At 49.9% G+C, this 21,501-nt stretch overlaps 1 long non-coding RNA gene across 3 annotated transcripts; it reads left to right on the top strand.

The window, feature by feature from the left end:
* Positions 1-689: 689 nt before the first annotated feature.
* On the top strand, positions 690-15,328 carry LOC138421955 (uncharacterized). 3 transcript variants are annotated; one of them, XR_011249688.1, is made up of 8 exons: positions 690-1,341; positions 2,653-2,771; positions 5,047-5,122; positions 6,642-6,707; positions 6,923-7,117; positions 9,827-10,035; positions 11,158-11,282; positions 14,827-15,328. It is a non-coding gene; the product is annotated as an uncharacterized lncRNA (long non-coding RNA). The 3 variants fall into 3 exon arrangements; XR_011249687.1 differs by lacking the exons at positions 9,827-10,035; positions 11,158-11,282 and adding an exon at positions 5,345-5,594; XR_011249689.1 differs by lacking the exons at positions 9,827-10,035; positions 11,158-11,282.
* Positions 15,329-21,501: the final 6,173 nt, after the last annotated feature.

The raw sequence follows: 21,501 nt of genomic DNA, 5'->3' as shown, positions 1-21,501 counted from the left end.
CACGGTGATCAGGTCTCACGGGACACCCAAATCCTTAAATAAAATAGTGAATTTATTTTTCAACCAAATCCAAGAAAAAAATTGGTCTCAGAGGCCTGCAACGCGTGCAACAAAAGGGTTGCTGGAAGGATCTTCAGCGTTTGGGAAAGTGAGGATGACGCTTCTAGAGATGCAGTCCAGAGAGAAGATGGAGTGATGCCCCCATCTGCTCTGCGGCATCTCCTCCTTACAGCCTCCCTTGGCCCAGAGCATCAGTCCCATTCACAGCCTCTCTCACATCCCGCTTCCGCTCCTCAGGAAGCCGTATCAGCGACTCTCCAGACACCTTGTCCTGAGATGCACTCTTCAGGTATGGCCTGTTCCTGATGAATAAATCTGCACTTCTTGGCTCGTGTGTGGGCAAGGCAGGTGGCCTGTGGCTCAAAGAGGCTGGAAGTGACCTTCTCCAACTCGACCCCATGGGCTTGTTTGCAAGGACACAGACGCGCGCGGCCACTGACAATAGGTGTTCCGACATCATATACGGGGCGTATTTTGCTCAGAAACATGCCCTGTTAGTTGTTGAAACCTTTTTTGCATTCCCTGAAACAAATGACACTGCTGTGTATTTTCTTTTGGGGGGCTGTAAATAAAAAATCTTTTATGTTGACAATGATAATATTATATTCGACAATCTATTTGCATTTCTTGATTCTGTGGATTTTATTGCTCAGTATAAATCCCCAGGTTGAGGCACATTAAGCTTCACTCGGAGAGAAACACTGCATTTTATCATAGGGCTGGACAGCTACGTGCGTGGAATGTCACCTGCGGGGACGAGTGTTTGCCCAGAGGTGTGTGGGATAAATGTGCATAGAGAGGGAGAGAGGCATACGTGCACACGGGATTTGGCATGTGTACACGAATTCTTTGGATTATCTCTGGATCCTCGGTCAAAATGGATTTCCAAGACAGAGCCGTCCGAGCACAAGCCTCTTCCATGTGCTGCGTGTGGGGCCATCCCATCAGTCAGGCCCTCAGGAAGGTGACCGAGCCTGCTTTGGCCCTGGCTAGCAATCTCTGGCCCATGTGGAGGGCAGAAAATTGAACTGAGGACAGAGAAGTATCTCACAGACTCACAGAGGAGTGGAGTCACTCACTACCTTCCTGCAGGTGTTCTGAATACTTCTGAGCAGAGAAGCATCTTCTCCCACAGGCAAGTCAGTAACTGCTGATAGAAACCTGGACACAAGCTCGAGCCAGGGTTAATACCAGCCATCAGCTGTCCACTGAGCACTGCCTATGTGCCACGCATTGTGCCAAGCACACTGTCATTTAGTCCTTACGACAGTCTGATGGGAGGTAGGTGCTACAATTATCCCTGTTTTATAGATGGGGAAACTGAGACCCCATATCCCTGTTTTGTAGATGGGGAAACTGAGATCCCGTGTTCCACAGCTGGTAACTTGCCGAGCAGAAATCCAACCCTTGTGCGGTGAGGCTCCAGCTGTTGCTATTCATGACAGGAGAGGATATGCTAAGTATGGCTTCAGAAACCATCACTCCAATGCCAGGCATAAAAGTATAAAGAAAGAATGAGCAGTAGCAAGCCACTACTTACGTGTGTTTGGTTCTGTTTGGTTAATTACGTCTGCTTGGTTGTCTGGCATAAGTTAACTTCCATATTGTTTTTCGACTTCTAACAAGACTGCCTTCTTTTCTGGTGAAGTTTTCCAGGTGTAGGAAATGGGAACATATTGGCCAGGTTTACCTAAAAGTCTTTGACTCTGTTAAAGGGTTTGGTTGTAACGTCACCCCAAATCCCTTGGAAAAGAGCAAGGAGTCCTTCAGCTCCATTCAGAAGAAATGGAGAAAACCCTTCTGGTTTTGGGTTTTTGGGTCACTAGACTGGTTACGTTAAGCAAATGGGTCCTCTAAATACCCAAATTTTAAAGGAAAAGTTCTGTGGCTTGAATTATTATAGTGCTTAATTAATTGTGTTTCAAGTCCATCTACCTTTTTTTGAGTCTAAGGAAGATTCACTCAATCAGAAGGATTAGATGAGAGGATTAATAAATAATTTCCTTTTTCTGCCCCCTTTTAATTGGCCTGGGATTCATCTGAATGGCTGTTTTCAAACTGAACCTCTAAGTATGGCATTGGTTAGTGAAATTGCCCCTTTTATTTTCAAGGTAATTGAATCCCATTTTTCACTTACCATTTCCTTCTAGAAAAATCAAAATGTTTTTAGAGTTTAGCTTTTCAGTAAGTGACTTAGTCATGAAAGGCGCTGGGCTGGTGATGACATTCAACAGAGTGGTCAGGCTCATCGGCAGCTGGACCCACCCCACCAGCTGGCCTGGAAAGCGTTTTGATTTCTTTGTGTTTGTATTTGAAACACCAAAGGAATGCCCACACCTCATCCTTGGGTCAGGGCTTGGGGACAGGAGAGCTGAATTCTGGACGGATCTTGTCACCCATGGAGCAGCTGAAGGGCAGCATTACTCGGAGGCAAAGTCTGGAACCATGTGCTAAAGACCTAGATCAGTGTCTTGGAAAGCGCAGGACACACTTTCCCTCTCGCGCTGGGCTCATGAGTCTATCTTGGGCGGCGCTGGCATAGGATTTTCAACAATACTGACTCACAGCACAACATAACGACTTTCTTTCCAGCTCTCTCTCAAGCCTTCTGATGACCTCAAGGACAAAGTCCCAGTTCCATGTTTGCCGTGAACATTTCTCTCAGCTCTCTTTTAGATGGAGACCAAGTCTGAGTCTTAGACTTTTAGAAGGTAACAGTTTCTGGTTTGAGTTTAATAACTTTGTTTCATTTCTTATTATTATATTTTTGTGGTAACTTTTGCTTGATGGCAGTTTCTAGAGTAGGATAGAAAGTTTTGTTTTAAAACAAATGAGTTTGTTTTCCACTGTTAGGGACATGATTGTGTTCGTGGATGTGGCAGAACTCACCTGCATGGCACATGAACCCTAAGTATGGGATACGCTGGTTTACGAGGCCCGATAGGAAATTTAAGGAGGCTGGTTTCTCCTAGACGCATAGACGTTTGCCCTTTAGTGAAAGGATGTGTTCTAACTGGAGGGGGCACAACACTGAGATCAGATCTGATTTCCAGTCTTCCCTTTACTCCCACTAGCCGTGAGTCTTAGCCTTTGAGAACCTTGTTTTCCCGTCTGTAGAGTGGGTATCATACAGTTGGCGAATGGCAAGTGGGCTTTGTTTCCTAAGGTAGAATGGGCAATGCAGGTGGCATTCACCTGGGAGGTGGGTGCTGACCCTTGGGGTGAACCTTCAGAAGTGCACTTTCCCTACTTCCAGGGTAGTTTTGTTCTGTTTCCTTGCTGCCCAGGTTCTGAGTATGTGGCTGGGTGGGAGGGAAGGTGGAAATGTAGTTTATATCCCATGTAATGTGATGAGGAAGCACTTCCCAGGAGGCGCTGGTGGTAAAGATCCCGCCTGCCAATGTAAGAGACGTGGGTTCAACCCCTGGATCAGGAAGATCCCCTGGAGGAGGGCATGGCAGCCCACTCCAGTACTCTTGCTGGAGAATCTCGTGGACAGAGGAGCCTGGTGGGCTACAATTCATAGGGTCGCACAGAGTCAGACACAACTGAAGCAACTTAGCACACACGCATAGTGTGGTGAGGAGGTGTGCTCTTGAGGCCAGAAAATTAAGCAGACCCATCCGGCCAAGACGGATAAGCAGCAGGAAGGTCAAACTTTTGTGCACAGGCAGGTTTTCCCCTTCTCAGGCTGCAAATCTTTAGCAATTGGAGGCAGGCTCTGAATGAAGCTTAATCGAAATTCATTCTTAATCACGGCCATTACTTAACATCAACTCTACGTACTAAAGCTGTGTAATCATAATTAAGAGTTGGATTTAGGAAGCAGCACGGAATGCGAAAGCCAGTTGTGGATGGGCCATGGGCCGGCAGGGACAATGGCGGACTTCTCAGGTGACTAGACTTTTCAAGTTTTCGAGGACCAAGGGCTGCCCTGCTGCACAACTCCGGGGGCACCCTCCACGTGGTTGCACCACACAGAGGCCCTGATGCATACCCCTATCTCAGAGGTCACCCCAGAGGGAGCTAGTACCACATCAGAGGCTTGAACCCTATACTGCAAATGTTTTCACAGACACTGGCTCACGAGCTGGCCACTGCCCCTCTCCCAGCTGTGACCTCTGTGTCCTTTATCTCAAGAGCAGTTGCCTCTATTTACACTAAATAGACCCAGTGCCATTTGCTGGTTCCTGTATTTGGGGTGAGTTGAGCTGGAGGCCCCCGCAGCTGGTCTGAGCAGGCAGCGGGCCTGGCGATGGTCATGCGGAAGGGCCCACTCATCCCACAAAGTTTAGCAAACACCTTATCTCCCGCAGAGCAGGTGAGGTAATGTTTATGAAGGATCACACTGTCCCCTTACACCGGGCGAGGATGCCAGTGTGACCAGCCAGTGCCCAAGGGTGGACTCCCAATACCCTGCTTCCGCGTTCTCCTCTCCGTGCCCTCATTTGGGTGGAAGACCTCTCTGCTGTCCTTCCCGCCTGCGGGTCTTGGGAGAGCAAAACTTTCACTCGCCATCCCACTGACCTGGCCATCTCCATGTCCCAAAGCACATTCACAGCCCCCTTGGGAGGCATTAGGGAGCTCATACATGAGGAAACAGAGGCAGAGAAAAGTAAGGCATCTTGGCTACTGTTACAAAGCCGATGGGTGGCTGGGTTGGGGACCCAGGATTCTTCGCCTTAAAGTCCATTCTAAACTGCTCTATTGTGATAAACATTCATTTAAAGATCCCTGATTTTTTATATGGATGAATGGATAAGTAGTTAGCTATCCAGATACAGAAGGAAAAGAGACAGCTGGATAAATGGATGCACGCTCAGTCGCTCCAGTTGTGCCCTGCTCTCTGTGACCCCATGGACTGCAGCCCACCAGGCTCCTCTGTCCATGGGATTCTCCAGGGAAGAATACTGGAGTGGGTTGCCAGACCCTCCTCCAAGGGATCTTCCTGGCCCAGGGATTGAACCTGTGTCTCCTGCATTGCAGGAGGATTCTTTACCTGTGATCCACAGGGAAGTCCGGACAAGTGAATAGATGGGTGGAAAGACAGAGAAACGATCACGTAAGTACAGTCCGCTCCTGAGGGACACATATGCAGCCGTGGACAATAGCTGCCTCTGGAGCAGGAATGGGGAGTCTGGGTGTGAGAGAGAGACTATTTTTCGTTGTCTTTTTCCTTTGCTTCCTCTGAAGTGTTGGACTGTTTTTCGCATGCACATATTCATTTTTTAAAGTTCCTTTTCTATTTCTGTGCCCTCTCCACCCCTGTGCATCCATCTGCAAGGCCAATTAGAAGCTGCCAGTCTAGAAAAATTGCAGGAGGTTTCTAGGGGAACCTACAAAGCTTCCTTATCAGAAACCTACTCCTCCGGATGGATCAAATTCACTGGCCCTCTCGGATCCATGGGCAGCTCAGGCTTATACCAAAAAGAACAAGAGTGGAACGTGGGTGAAACTCAGCCTTTGAAGTCCAGGAGTTCACATGGCTGCCCCAGTTACCTCCTCATCAGTGACCAGAGAGCCTGCTAGCAGAGGTAACAGTGGAGATGCCCACCTCACTGCCACTTACAATTACGCCTGTAAACCTCCAACATGGCCAGTCACTCAGAACTGGTTAAATGATTTGGGGTTCAGCCATACAATAGAATGTCATATAATTATTAAGAATAAATAAAAAATCTGATACTTTCCACATTCAATGTTAAATTAAAACAATGGAACAAATACTTCTATCTTCTTTAGTCTGGTTTCATGGGTCATAGACAGGTTCTTCAGCTAATCTGAACCTCAGCCAAGGCTGCCCACCCCCTATCCTGCAATTTGGAGTCCTCAGAAGAAAATGGGAAGAAAGAAGTCAGAATATGTCAAAGAGTTAATATTAACTATCTCTTGGTTGTGATCTTTTGAGTAATTTGTATCATTTTTCATGTTTTTTTCCCTCTTGCAATGTGCAAATATACTTTTTTATCATAAAAAACATTTATAAAGAATAGTATCTTTGATAAAGAGCGACAGTAAAAATCTCTGTGCAGGGAGACTGGAAGGAAATAAGATAAAACATCATTTGTCTAAACAGATCTTTGGGTGGTTAGATCAAAATTTATTTTTTCTCCCTATTTTTATAGTTTTCTGAATTGTCTGCATTTGATATGTTTACTTTTATAATGGAACATTCATATTTAAGGTGACCTTGTTTGTTTGTTTTTTTTTAATTTTAATGAGCGGAGAGGAAAAGATAGGCTGTCAGAAAGTTCTCTCCAAAGCCTATCCAAGTGTCTCAGTTGCTATTTCATGAGATCCTCCAATGTGCATAGGGGAGGGGTTGAGGATACAGAGGTGAAGGAGATATAAATCCTTTAATCAAATAGATAGCAGTCCAGTTGAGGAGATAAGACTCTTCCTGATACAAGATGCAAAATAATTTCTTGCAGCCAGGCTATCAGGAGGAATAATCATAATAACACAACAGAGTGGCAGAGGGGCTGGGAGCTCCAGCTTTAACGCCACCTCCTCCTTTGGGGAGGAACTCGCCTTCATCTCTCAGTCACGTGGGGTCTGAACCTGACTTTCCTCTCCTACAGACATACCCTACCTCATGGGGTTGTTGTGAAGATTAAATGAAGCCTCCACAAGAAGGGCTGAGCAAGGTACTTTGCAAACATCCCACCCTCAGCACGACTCATCATCACTTCGGCTCTGGTGTGCCAGGCCAGCTATTTGAAAATCAGGCTCTCATGAAAGTGGCATTTGAAATCACATTTATGTCATCTCAAAGCCAATGGTCTTATTCCAACTAGCCTCTGCATTTCCCTTCTAAGCTCAATCTGAATTTCTTATAAATTTCACCGTATGGTCTTGTCAGAAAGAAAAATCTGAATTTTCATGAGAACATCAAAGGAGAAATGGATCTGTTTGGAAGAACATCAGAGGAAGGTAGACTCCCCTCTTCGTGCTGTATCTTGCAGCTTCAGCCGCCATTGTGCAGCTCGCGTCTCTTGGTACAGGTTCCCCCGAGGGTGACAGAGGACGCTGGTTTGCTCTGGCTGGAGGGAAGAGGGTAAGGACGCATGGCAGGGGGGCGGGGGAGGGTGGGTAGTGGGATCTGGAAGTGTCTCAAGGACCTCTGCAATGAAAGCCAAGAGGTGTAGGCAGACTGCCCTCAAGCCAAGGTCAGAAGTCTGGGGGAGCCCAGAGGAAAGCACTGAAGGTTGAGCAAGAGGCACGAGGGAAATCAAAGTGCAGGGAAATTCTGTCTATGGACTTTGCTTCATTCCAAAACTGGCCAGCTCCTTGCTGGGCTGTGCTGGGCTTAGGCGCTCGGTCGTGCCCGACTCTTGCCACCCCACAGACTGCAGCCCATCAGGCTCCTCTGTCCATGGGATTCTCCAGGCAGGAAGACTGGAGTGGGCTGCCATGCCCTCCTCCAGGGGATCTTCCCAACCCAGGGATCAAACTCAGGTCTCCCGCATTGCAGGTGGATTCTTTACCATCTGAGCCACCATGGAAGCCCAAGAATACTGGAGTGGCTAGCCTATCCTTTCTCCAGGAGATCTTCCTGACCCAGGAATCAAAACGGGGTCTCCTGCATTGCAGGCAGATTCCTTACCAGCTGAGCTGCCAGGGAAGCCCAGTTAGCTCCTTGGGAGAGGCTTAATATTGGTCGTATCTCCCTGCCCCTCTGGCCAACTGTCTTTTAAGAGAGCTATGCGAACCTAATTGTATCTCATCCCACCTCATTCTTCCTATCCCATTCACCCACTCTGCCCAGGTCTCTATGCATTAGTCTTTTCTAGAATTTCATATAAATGGAATCATACAGAATTCTTTTGAACCTGGCTTCATCTACTCAACATACTGTGACTCTCCTCTGAGCGTCTTCCCTGCTGTGTGTGTCAGTAATTTGCTCTTTTTTTATTTATGAAGGATACTCTTTCCAATCGAATTTCCAATCCAATTTCATGGGGATAACCTCCATCTCTTCAGATAAGCCAGAGATGGCATTCTCTGACGCCTCTGATGCTTTGTAGGAGCCTGGGCACACGGACAGCCCTCGAGAGTGGCCCAGTCTATCTTCCCTGATCCAGGGCACGGAAGTGAGCACTCTGTACCCACACTCGCCAGCTGCCCTGATACTCACAGCCCCCCCTCAACCCCCACAGGCTGGGAGAGAGAGCCCCGAGGGTCCCGGCATGTCTGCCTCCCTGCGGAACTGGTCTAACACCTCCCACAGCCATGGCGAGACGTTCTGGTTCAGCCACGGGTGTTAGGAGACGTGGCCGGGTGACCATGGGCAGATCCTTCCAAAACCGTGAACTTTAATTCCCTCATTTGTCAGACAGAGGCACTGGCACTTCCCTGGCTGGTCCAGCGGTTAAGACGTGTGCTCCCAGTGAAGGGGGTCTGGGTTCAGTCTCTGGTCAGTTCAGTTCAGTTCAGTTCAGTCGCTCAGTCATGTCCGACTCTTTGCGACCCCATGAATCGCAGCGCACCAGGCCTCCCTGTCCATCACCAACTCCCGGAGTTCACTCAGACTCACGTCTGTCAAGTCAGTGATGCCATCCAGCCATCTCATCCTCTGTCGTCCCCTCCTCCTCCTGCCCCCAACCCCTCCCAGCATCAGAGTCTTTTCCAGTGAGTCAACTCTTCGCATGAGGTGGCCAAAGTACTGGAGTTTCAGCTTTAGCATCATTCCTTCCAAAGAAATCCCGGGGTTGATCTCCTTCAGAATGGACCGGTTGGATTTCCTTGCAGTCCAAGGGACTCTCAAGAGTCTTCTCCAACACCACAGTTCAAAAGCATCAATTCTTCGGCACTCAGCCTTCTTCACAGTCCAACTCTCACATCCATACATGACCACAGGAAAAACCATAGCCTTGACTAGACGGACCTTAGTCGGCAAAGTAATGTCTCTGCTTTTAAATATGCTATCTAGGTTGGTCATAACTTTTCTTCCAAGGATAAACGTCTTTTAACTTCATGGCTGCAGTCACCATCTGCAGTGATTTGGGAGCCCAAAAAAATAAAGTCTGACACTTTCCACTGTTTCCCCATCTATTTCCCATGAAGTGATGGGACCGGATGCCATGATCTTCGTTTTCTGAATGTTGAGCTTTAAGCCGGCTTTTTCGCTCTCCTCTTTCACTTTCATCAAGAGGCTCTTTAGCTCCTCTTCACTTTCTGCCATAAGGGTGGTGTCATCTGCAGTCTCTGGTCAGGAAACTTAAATCTCACTCACTGCAAAGTGCAGCGTAAAAAAACCAACCAAATGAAAAGCAAAGAAAACCCCCCAAAACGAAAAAACAGAGATACTGATATCCGCCTCACAAGGTCATCGAGGGGGCGCTTGGGCATGAATGCGCTGTTCCAAGCAGGAAACGCGGCCCTGTACAGAGGCAGTCAGTCTGCTCATTCAGTTTCACCCCGTCTCAGATTAACAACTGCCTGCCTTAGCTAGGACTCCCTCTCTCCCCCTGGATCTTCATGTTCTTTGCTCATCAGATGAGGGGTTGAGCTTGAGTTCTCCAAGGTGCCTTCTGTCTTGAACCTTCTTGGATTTGAAGGCGCTAAAATACTAGATTAAGGGCCTACCTTAATGTCCAGCGTTGAAAAAAAAAAATGTGTTTTTTGTTTTTGTTGTTTTGTTTTTTTTAAGAGGACAACTGGCTTCGAAAATCCTCTTCCTGGGTAAAAGATTCAGCTCTACTTTTGGGTACAAACCAGTGTTTTTACATCAATCAATAGGCTGAAATCTTTACCTGTTTCCAAGCCCATCACAGTTCTTCTTCCTCTGGTTCTGCTGGCTGGTGCTATGAAGCGTGTTTCGGTGGATGTTTGATGGGGACAAACGTGCCCCCAACTTGCTGGAGCAGCAGGAGCAGAATTCCGTTTTGTGAGCCAGTATTTCCATTCCAACCAGCTCTACATGGGCCCTGTCATCCAGCAGAAGGCTCCTGAGGGCCTACTATGTGTTGGAAGGTGTGTATGCGCAGCCACTGGCAGAAGCCCTGTGACGGAGGCGTGAGGCCACGTTGTACGGTGGAGAGGCGGGGTCAGTGGCATGCAGCCCGCAGTATTCCCTCGGTTAACTGCCACCTTGGGTCTAGAATGCTAGGTCCTTCCCAGTGTGATGGGCTCTGCATTGGGCAAAGATAATCCAGATATGTTTGAATTCTTTGTGACTAGGAAGATAAGGTAATGGCTTAATAGTTACTGAAAAGAAAGTTGAGAATTCAAGATGCCAGTAACTTACCACCTAGTTCAACGACCTCATTTTACTGATGAAGAGGAGGGGGTCCACAGAGGTGATCTGACTTGCCCAAGGTGGCACAGTTGGCTGGCTACAAGTGGAAACTTTTACTCAGCCCTCCCTATTTCCAGATTAGAGCTTTCACGGATGCAGCCTGCCCATGGCGAGAGTGTTGCAGAAACAAGGAAATAGAGTATTAGGAACAAAGTTGTTTTCAAAGTCACCTGTCCCCAATCTGTGAAATTCAAAGTAAAGAGCAGAATTCTGGGAACCAGTCAGCAGAGATGCTTTTAAAATAGGACAATGCCCTGTCCCTCTCCTGTGACCTCTGGCAGACTCAAGGGCAAATTTCAGAACAGCCTTTTCTGGAAGACCCTCACTTCTGCATTAAGATTCAAGTCCTGGGTAGGGGGAGGGGCAAGAGGAGGAGATATATGTATACAGACAGCTGAGGCACCCTTTGTACAGCAGAAACCAACTCAACAGTGTAAAGAAATAATCCTCCAATTAAAAATAAATAATTAAAAGTGTTCCCTAAAAAAGACAGACTCAGATACTCCAGAGTTGCGATTCCCGCGTTTTCTCACCTGCACTGCATGACACGTGGGGTCTTAGCTTCCTAACCAGGGATCGGATCCATGCCCCCCCCCCCGCCCGCATCGGAAGTGCAGAGTCTCACCCACTGGACCAGAAATTCCCTTTCCACAAGCAAAGACTCTTTTACTATGTGGCCCCATACAGGCTTCGTTTTGAAGAACCTTGGCTAGCTATAAGGTTATCTTTATTAATCCATCACGTTACTTTTTTCCATTTTATCTTATGCAATTCTATCTTATGCGTCCGCTTGATAGGAGGCGATCGGTGAGCTGGCACCGCGGATGACGGCTGCCGCTGAGGGGCGCCCACCTCCTGTCGGGCTATGCCCGGGGCACACCTGACTGTCTAAGCTCACCAGGTCCTCCTGCCAGCCCTCGAGGTCAGTACCCTTACGATCCCCGGTTCCCACGTGCAGGCACCGGTGTTCCGTGAGGCCATGCTGCTAGGAAGTGGTGGAGACAGGAGATCTGAGCCCCTGGGCTGTGCTGGGAAGCACCCTCCGTTAGTCTGTACAGCTTACTGAGGCCAGAAGAGCAAGCACCCGGGCATGCTGAATCCAGGACCCTGACTGCCTCTGAGGGCCCCAACACACTGGGCCTCCTCCACCCGGGAAGCCCTTCTGGGATCTGGGGCAGCTGAGGAGCTGTAGGGGTGCTATAAGATCCGAGAAGACCCTGGCCACCCAGGGCAGCCTGGGCTGAGGCACCCGCACTCCCCAGCCTTGAGCACAGTGACCATTCTCCTCGCCGGACACAGGACTCTCACACTTGGGCAGGGTGGGCCACATGGCCCACGAGGGCAAGGACGCGGAAGTTTGTGAGCCAGGCAGACAGTGGTGCCGAAAAGATTTTTCCATTCCACAGCTGTGTGAACTTGAGCAACACTTATCATTTCTTCAAGCCTTCGTGTTCCCACCTGCAAAATGGGACTAGTAAAACCTGCCTCGGTGTTACTTTAGATGATTTAGTGAGAGAAGAATGCCTGAAAAACAGTAGGCTTAACAACTGAGAGCTGCCATTCTTACTATTCGGCAAGTGCAGCTCTAAGAATCTCCCTTGGCCGTGAACCTGACTCACCCAGAGTCTGGGTAAGACTGGGTCATAGCTCCACCCCTGGTTGTCTCTTGTACTGGCCAAGGTCTGGAGCAGCCCTCTGTGGGTCAGCAACCATCCCCCCCTCACCCCCACTTCGCAATCTGGGGAGAGGCATGCCTCCTCCTCGCAAAGACCTGGATGCAGCCTGTGCCGGGACAGTTGACCTGGAGAAGTTGATGTGTGGACCAGGTCAAGGAACAGAGAACCCCGGAAGCAAGAACGAGAAGAATGAGGAGACAGCGCAGAGGTGATGGTGCAGGCTACACTGAAACTGAGGGGGAGCAGGATATAAAATTCAGCCATATTCATATCATTATTATCTCCTTCTGGCCAAGTGATTATCTTGTTCTCTCAAAGGCCATGCGGGGGTACTGTCGTCATTATTCCCATTCTACAGATAGGGAGGTCAAGGTGAGTACAGAGCCACCCCAAGACCGAGATCATTTGTCTTCTACCCTGTTGCCATCTGGCTGGGCTCTGGGTATCCAGTTGATGAGTGATGCCACCCTTTGGACCTCCCTCGCTCTTTGCGGGGCTCTAAGTCCCTGGCTGACTTTGCCCAACCTCTTCAAATTGTGGTCCTGGCTCAGCAAACCTGCAGGAACTGGCCTCAAGGGGGCAGCAGGAGCCGCGGAAACCTCTGATGGGACGCAAAACTAGACTGTACTTGCAAAGCGAGCGACTTAGCAGCAGCAGCAGCGGACACGCACACCAGAGGCTACTCAGGGGAGCCTGAGGAGGGGGCTGACATGCCGAGGCCCACACTGCTGTGCTGGGAGCTGGAGGCAGGCTTTGAGAGCCAGGATGTCCGTAGCCTTCAAGAAGGATTCTCGCCTTGGAGCCTGCACCATGGGCCCTGGCACATATCAAACACTGAGACCCTTAAGATTTTTTTTAAAAAACTTTTGAAGATACAGGAGAGCTAAGCCTTTTGTTCTCGTCTCCACCCTGGCCTCTACCAGAGATGGCTCATCCCCCTGATCAGAACAGAGGCCGTGTGGCTCTGGACTTGAACCCTGTGCATTTTGGCAGGAAGTGGAAGAAGGGTCTGAGTCTGGCAATCCATCTTCAGACTCCTCCGGCTTCCTGGAAGCAGGCCCGTCCAGCTCTGCTTCCCATTGCCCTTGGATTTTCCAATCTCAGTTTCTTTGTATGAAAAATGGTTCTCCTGCCTGTGGCCTCACTGGGAGTTTGCAAGGATTCCATGAGAAGGAGGCTCTGGGAACCCGAGGGTGCAGTACAGCCGCCAGTCATTACTGAGGACAACCACCGCAAGCTGTCTCTGTCGCTGTGGGGTGAGCCTCTGACCACGCGGACTCCATCTCATAGTCAAATAAGATTCAAATGGTCCATTTGAATGATCCCTGTGACGACCGCATAAACGTTTGACTAGCTCTGGTCAATCAGACGATCTCTGTTGTTGGTGTCTCTTCACGTTACTTTCTCTTATCTATCCGTCTCAGTGTCGTCAATATTCAAATTAGCTATTTGAATGACTAGAAGCCAGACGTTTCTTTCCAGGCCCCACGGTCCAGACCTGCTGAGGTGTTTTCGTTCCTCGGGCTTTCCCAGATTGCGAAATGCCAAGGTTTCCACTGCGCTCGGACAGCCCAGTCCCCCTGCACCTGAGGGTCCTTCCTGCCAGCTCAACGTGGTGGGGCCCACAGGTCATCACAAAGCATCAGCTTTCCCCCAGCCTGCATAAGTAAGAAAAGGGAAAGAGGCCACACCAGCGTCTTTAGGTGTTCCAGACTGCTGGATCTCTTCAGCCTTTCATCAAAGGTGATGCTTAGCCAGTAGGTTGATGAATCGGAAACAGGGAAAGGAAAGACAGAGAGAATTAATAACATTGCTTGCTCAGAAAGAGGGCCCTCAGAGCCTGCCCCACTGCCCCAACAGCAGACACCACTCACCTTTGGAATCTTTCAGGTCTCCCTGCCCCAGATATCTTCTGCTTATGGTTCAAACTACAATGGCAGCTGTGGGGGGTAACAGCTCTTTGGCTCTTTGGAGTTGGGCTGAGATCTCAGAATCTCCCAATTTGAACAAGTGCTTTATTCTCTCTGAGCCTCAGTTTCCACATCTGTGTGATGGGTATTTCTTAGTCTTCATTCCCCAATCTAGGATTAAGGGTAGGACTTGAGATAATTCGTAGCAGTCTTTGGTATTTAGTAGATGTGGACCCTGCCAACCCTACCCCCAGCCCCCGCCCCAGCCAAATCTCCAGGCTTTCTAGAAGATTGTTGCTTTGTAGTCGACAAATTCTGACTCTTCAATTTCCTAGGAGGCACTAGTGGTATAGAACCCACCTATCAATGCAGGAGATGTGGGAGATGTGGGTTCAGTCCCCAGGTCAGGAAGATCCCCTGGAGGAGGGTGTGACAGCCTGCTCCAGTGTTCTTGCCTGGAGAACCCCATGGACAGAGGAGCCTGGTGGGTCACAAAGAGTCAGACATGACTGAGCAACTTAGCACCAGCACCAGCACCAAATAAGGGTGCAAAGAGTACTTTCACTTTGACTAGAAACTGCACTTCTGGGTCTCTAACCAGTGGAAATGAAAACCTTCAGTTTACATGGTCATGGATGATTGATTATTGCTACATTGGTTGAACTGTTGAGAGGAAACTAGAAAACTCCTACAAAGCTAGTATACATCAATAGGGGAAAGGCATCAAAAGGGAAACCAGGGGACATCTGCCGTGTTGAATTAAGTGTCTATGACAGTATCTGGAAAGATGGCAATGATGCATTCAGTGAAAAAGTTAGGCAGGGAATTATGTATAATATGATTTTTTTTAGACATCTTTATTTTTTTCTCACTCCTATAGGTGAATATACATATTTCTAGGAACCTAGCAAAGAGTCGGACACGACTGAGCAACTGAACTGAACTGAACTGAACAAGAGACGTGGCACTTCCCGGGTGATTCAGTGGTATAGAATTCGCCTGCCAAAGCAGGAGACACAGGTTTGATCCCTGGCTTGGGAAGATCCTCTAGAGAAGGAAACGGCAACCCACTCCAGTATTCTTGCCTGGGAAATCCCACGGACAGAGAAGCCTGGCGGGCTACAGTCCATGGGGTCGCAAAAGAGCCGCCCAGGCGTGGGCACGTGCCCCTGTGCTGGGCCTGACTTAGTGACTGAACAGTGCCAGGCCATGTGGAGTGATGTGCACCAGCTGCCAACACTGCAAGTGGGGTATAGAAGGGAGACCGGAGGGGGAAGAGATTTAAGAGTCTATTGAATTTACTTGTATTCGTGTCTGAATTGTTTGCTCTTTTCGAAACACGTGTCATTTTTTTGTAATGAAATAAAGTTGTTAAAAGACAAGTATTTACGTCCTCAGTGAATGAAATGAGTGTCGGAACGGAACGAGGTCTGGTAATCCTACCATTTCACTCTTTTGAAATGGGAAGTGTTTTCATGGCTCTACCAATATGCAAATACCCCGAAGGGGGCTGATAAAGCCAGAGTTGTCACTGAGCACTAATCTGGGGCTTGTCAGCCTCAGGCCAAGATTAAAATAGGAGTGTGTGCATGTGTGTGTGTGCGTGTGTGTGTGTGTGCCTGCTCCTGTGTGGAGGGTGGGGGGAGGAGGAGAGAGGATTTTCATCTGTCAGTTACCTTCTGCGTATCCAGCAATGTGCTATGCGTCTTCATACACAGACCCCAGTCCAGTGGCAACCCTTCAGAACAGGGACTAGCCTCATTTTATGAACAAGGAGACTATAGGTCTAAATGGCTTGTGATGGTCTTGCCTAAGATTATACCCCAAAGGCGGCTGCTGCTGCTAAGTCACTTCAGTCGTGTCCGACTCTGTGCAACCCCAAAGATGGCAGCCCACCAGGCTCCCCCGTCCCTGGGATTCTCCAAGCAAGAACACTGGAGTGGGTTGCCATTTCCTTCTCCAATGCATGAGAATGAAAAGTGAAAGTGAAGTCACTCAGTCGCGTCCGACTCCTAGAGACCCCATGGACCGCAGCCCACCAGTCTCTTCCGTCCATGGGATTTTCCAGGCGAGAGTACAGGAGTGGGGTGCCATTGCCTTCTCCAGCTGAGCTGGATACAAATGCAGGCCATCAGATTCCAAGGCAAAGCAGGAAGGTTCCAAAGGATCTGTTTTAAAACAATATGAATAATAAGAATAGCAATAGTAGCCACTCCTTCGGGGTGGGCCCACTATCGTATCTTGGGAGCGTACTACTTGCTGTCTGCTTAATAAAATCTGTTTGAAGGGGAAAAGAAGAGAAATAATAAGCCAGCTAGCATTCATTGCATTTTAGCCTCATCCTTGCCGAATCCTGTCAAGTACTTTAGGTGACTGTCTCAGTTTTCAAAAAGACCGACTGCAGGAACCATATTACTCCCATTTAACAGATGAGGGAGCTGAGCCACAAGTAACCTGTGGTGGGAAGCCAACTCACAAAGTGAAGAGAAGGAATTTGAAGCCAGGCAGTCTAACCTTAGAGCCGGCCCTTTCGCTCCCCGGGGACACAGAGCTTTGATGCCAGAGTGCTGGACTGCCATTCAGGGCTCTTTCCACTGGATGAGGCTGACCTCAGCCCCCGGGAGCTGCTCAGAGACCAAACCTGGTTACCGCCCTGGTTCTCCTCCGGCTCGTCAGGACAGGTTTTAGCGAGGCTTCCAGGGCTGACTTTAACTTTGTCCTTCTCTGGGGCATCTCGGGGCATCTCGGGGCATCTCAGTTCCAGCATCCTGTCCTCATGGACATCAGCTGCCCACCCCCAGGAGCCCTGCCCTGAGCAGCAGGCCTTGGCACAGGCCCCTGTGCCGGCTGAGCACCTGTCTTCAGGCTTCACTTGGAAAAAGCCATCTGGCTTATCTAAGACAGCGTGTGCCAGATGTTAGTCATTTTCTCTCCACTGGAATGATTTTTCTAATTTCTGCCAATCACCCAAAACATTATTTACTTAATATTTTAATTTAAATCCTCTTGCTGTTTAGAATGAGGGAAAAAATCCCAAACTTTAAAAGGAACTATTTGGCATGGTAAACCTATATTACACGTGTTACGTTTGGTGAACCAGCATATCTTACCAGAGATAGTATATTGAAAGCAAAGACGATAGAAAGCAGAACACGTGTTGGAGAGACAGGCGGGCTTGCCGGCACCTGCCTTTCTCCTTGATGACCCAAAGGCCTGAGTGAGCCGGAGCCACTGCGCCATGCGCCTGGGTGTTGGCGGCTCTGACTCAGTGGCCCCCCCAGCTGCTGAGAAGCGTCGCCTTGGACATGTTCTTCCTCCTCGACACCCCGGGTGTTTGCCATGCACGTCTCGCAGCTGCTCTGAGGACCTCCGTGCTCATCAGCCCTTCCGGAAAGCCTCCTGGCTAGAGCACCTGTCTTGCCCAGTGATGACCAGCCCAGCAGCCCTGTCCCTCAGGCCGGGCCGGGCCCCTCGGCTGGCTGATGGGGCTGCTTTGAGAGCCCTCCAGGAAAAGGTCTGGAAGAACGTGACATTCCCTTTAACGGGTAATACTGCCCCCTAGAAGGGGAGTGGTGCTAGGGGAGACAAACTATCTTATTTGGTCATCTGATTTTTTTAATACTGAGAAAATATCTATACATCGTTTAATAATAAGGAGGGCTTCCCAGGTGGCCGTGGTGGTAAAGAATCTGCCTGCCAATGCAGGAGACGTAAAAGACGAAGGTTCAGTCTCTCGTCAGGAAGATCCCCTGGAGAAGGAAATGGCAACCCACTCCAGTATTTTTGCCTGGAGAATCCCGTGTTCAGAGGAGCCTGGTGGGCTACAGTCCATGAGGTCGCGCACAGTCAGACGTGACCGAAGTGACTTGGCAGGCATGCAATAATAGGGAAGACTTTCCTGAGACAGTCTGGCATCCCAGGGCACTGTCCTACTATTTAAGTTATCGGGTATTAAATATTCACAGCAGCTGTATTTTAGAGATGAGAAAACTAAGGCCTAGAGAAGTTAAGTAACTAGCCTCAGGTCATACAAAGATGAATGAGAGAGATGGGACTTGAACCCACACAGTCCGGTTCTGTGTGTGTGTTCATTTTATCATGCCGCCTCTCAGCCCGAGCCAAGGACTGTGACGGATGCTGGGGAGAGAGACGGAGGCAGAGTGAGACTCCTGGGGCTCTCTCTGCAGGGTCTCCCCGCCTTTGCTTTGCTGGGGAGGTGAGGGCTGACCTTGCACTGACTGTCTCACTCTGGCGCACATCCAGCCAGACACTGCCTGGATGGAGTGTGCAGAGCGCGCTGGAGGCAGGTGAAGCCAAGCCCCCCTTCCCCCCTGACAGCAGCCCCTGGCCCAGGCCGGCCCCCAGCTGGCCCTGGGCAACCCCCCGGGGGGCAGGAGGAGCGCTGCCCTCACTCTCTGTTGTAGCTTGGCAGAGGTGCACGCCAGCCTCCCCAGGCGCTCCGGCCCTCCTGTTTACCCTGCAAACAGTCAAGCGCTCCATGCCGCAGTTCAGAGGCCAGGGGGCAGCCGCCACGGGGCTCCGGGCGGTCCAGGCCTGTCTGAGCGTCCCTGGGCCTGCGCCTGCACACGCGCCCAGAGGCTGTCTGCCCAGGAATTAATGGCCCACACCCTCGGTAGGTGTGGACACGAGCCAGGGAGGCGGTCAGGGCAGGAGGCGGGGAGGGGACACAGGAAGGAGGGCGGGTGCTGCTGGGCTCTGCCCGACTCAGCCTCTCGGGAACCCTGTGACCTTGAGTCTCTGGGGCCTGAGGCCTCAGTTTCCCCATCGTGCCTGCCCTTTCAGAGCCGGGGAAAGCAGCATACTCACAAACTCACAAGATTCTGGAGACGTATCTGCTGGGGACATGGCAATGGAACGAGATCACCAATTTTTTTTTTTTTTTAATTTTTTGGCTGTGCCACGTGGCAAGTGGGGTATTAGTTTCCCGGCAAGGGGTCCCCTGCATTGGAAGCACAGAGGCTTAACCACTGGACCTCTAGGAAGTCCCAAGAGCACCGATATTGAACAATAGTATTATGATAGTTAGGTGTTAGACATCTGTCATTGAACTCAACCTTGAAAGCCTGGCGTTGAAAGCATAACATATTTTCAGAAGAGTACTAGTTATAAATGTCCCCCTGAATGAATTTTAGCACATTGAACAGAACTGCAGATAGCACCCAGGTCAATAAGCAGAATATCCCCAACACTCCTGACAAAGTCCCCGGATGCCCGTCTGGCCACCACCTACCACCCAACACGCATCGTCTCTTTTGACTCTCCCAGAATTGCAGGAGGTGGTGAGCAGGGTGATGGCTACAGCGCCCTCCGCTCTGACGTTCCGATTCTCCTGCTGCTTCTTTGCTTTACGGAGCTAGCCCCCTCTGCCCCACCTGCAGGTGTGTCTAACTCTTAAATCAAAATGAACTTTATCACAAGAGTTTGCTGAGACTTCCATAGAGAAGATTTCAAGAAGACTGGAGATCTCCTAACTGTAACGAGATCAGTGCGATAGAAATAGCTCTTATTCGTGGAGTATTTGCTTGTGCCAGGAGCTTACACAGCTAAGCGCAGTGAATTCGGGTGATGTTCTGTGAGGTGGCTGCTGTGCGTCCTCATTTAAAGGCATGGGCACTGGGGCTGGGAGAAAAAAATGCTTTTCCCAAGGCTGTACCATCCATAACTGGCAGAGCCAGTATTCCAAAGAAGGTTTGCTCAGTTTCAGAGCATGTGATCTTAATGATGAAGCTGGACCCCAATCTATACCCTCCTGCCTTTGAAAGCTTCTTAAAATCATGCTGCTGCTGCTGCTGCTGCTGCTAAGTAGCTTCAGTCGTGTCCGACTCTGTGCGACCCCATAGACGGCAGCCCACCAGGCTCCCCCATCCCTGGGAGTCTCTAGGCAAGAATACTGGAGACTGCTAGTTAATCCTTGGTCAGAACCAGTGGGGCTTTCCAGGTGGTCAGCGGTACAGAATCCGCTTGCCCATGCAAGAGATTCAGGTTTGATCGCTGGTTTGGAATATCTCCTGGAGGAGGAAATGGCAACCTACTCCGGGATTCTTGCTTGGAAAATCCCATGGACAGAGGAGCCTGGTGGGCTGCAGTCCATAGGGTCACGGAGTGGGACGCAACTGAGCAAGCACGCATGCAGAGCCAGTGAGACAACGTGAGGCAGTTACACTGCCAGGGAAGGAAACAGCCCCAGAGGGCTCAGGGCACTCATAATACGGTAGTCCCCAACGTTTCTGAGTTCATGGACCGATCTTAGAATCTGAGGGGCCTTCTCTAAAGGATCGCAGGGGAAATACCAGATTTATGAAAATAAACTGAGCGATACTGAGGCTTTGGATGTTTATTAAACACACGAATGAAGGGATGAGTAGGGACGTGCAGCTCCAGCTCTGCATCCTCACTGCCTCCTACAGGGCGGCCACTTTGCAGACCTTGGTGTCTGCATTGTCGGCTGAAGGGGCGGTCACACGAGCGACACTAGAGGTCTCAGTAACACACCACACCCCTGCCTCTGGGGCCTCCGGTGAGGCCTCAGGTCCAGCACGTGTGTCTCTCTCTTTGTGACCTCACAGCCCTGCCTCTCGGGCCTCCGGTGAGGCCTCAGGTCCAGCACGTGTGTCTCTCTCTTTGTGACCTCACAGCCCTGCCTCTCGGGCCTCCGGTGAGGCCTCAGGTCCAGCACGTGTGTCTCTCTCCTTGTGACCTCACAGACCTTCCTCTCAGGCCTCCGGTGAGGCCTCAGGTCCAGCACGTGTGTCTCTCTCCTTGTGACCTCACAGACCTTCCTCTCAGGCCTCCGGTGAGGCCTCAGGTCCAGCACGTGTGTCTCTCTCCTTGTGACCTCACAGCCCTGCCTCTCAGGCCTGTGCTGTGGCCTCAGGTCCAGCACGTGTGTCTCCCTCTTTGTGACCTCAAGGACTCCGGTTTGCCAGGCTTCTCTGTCCATAAAACTTCTCAGGCAAGAATACTGGAGTGGGTTTTCACTTCCTCCTTCAGGAGACCTTCCTGACCCAGGGATTGAACTTGGGTCTCCTGCATCTCCGGCACTGGCAGGGGGATTCTTTACCACTAGCGCCGCCTGGGAAGCCCCCTCAGGTCTAGCAACCTCCCTGATTTCTCAGTGTCTGCCATTTTCATTCAGGCCAGAGAAGGGCAGTAGGAAGCTAGGAACAGCTAGTGTATTATGTATATATGCGTATGTATATATATACATACGCATATATATTCTGCAGATTCACGTTGGTTCAAGATGCTTTCTTCAAGCTTAAAAAGGCTGCTGCTTATTGATTCTCCCATTATGAGAACTCCAGAGCCAGAAAAGTTCCAGAAAGTTCCTCCCTTCTCTCTAATCCTTCGCACATTGGTCTTGGGACTGTCCCCTCATGGTTGCCACATGTAGTGGTAGCTCCTAGCATCACAGCTACCTACCCACACCAACATCCAGCCAAATAAGCGTATTTCCTTCCATCGATGGGTTACATGCTCACATGTAAGGACGCCTCGGAAAGACAGTGTCTAGCACTTCCAGTTTCTGCTATGA

The sequence above is a fragment of the Ovis canadensis genome, chromosome 16, assembly GCF_042477335.2.
Source record: "Ovis canadensis isolate MfBH-ARS-UI-01 breed Bighorn chromosome 16, ARS-UI_OviCan_v2, whole genome shotgun sequence".
NCBI classification, from domain to species: Eukaryota; Metazoa; Chordata; class Mammalia; order Artiodactyla; family Bovidae; genus Ovis; species Ovis canadensis.
The sequence above is the reverse complement of the archived record's forward strand: the minus strand, read 5'-3'. Positions and strand labels throughout refer to the sequence as shown.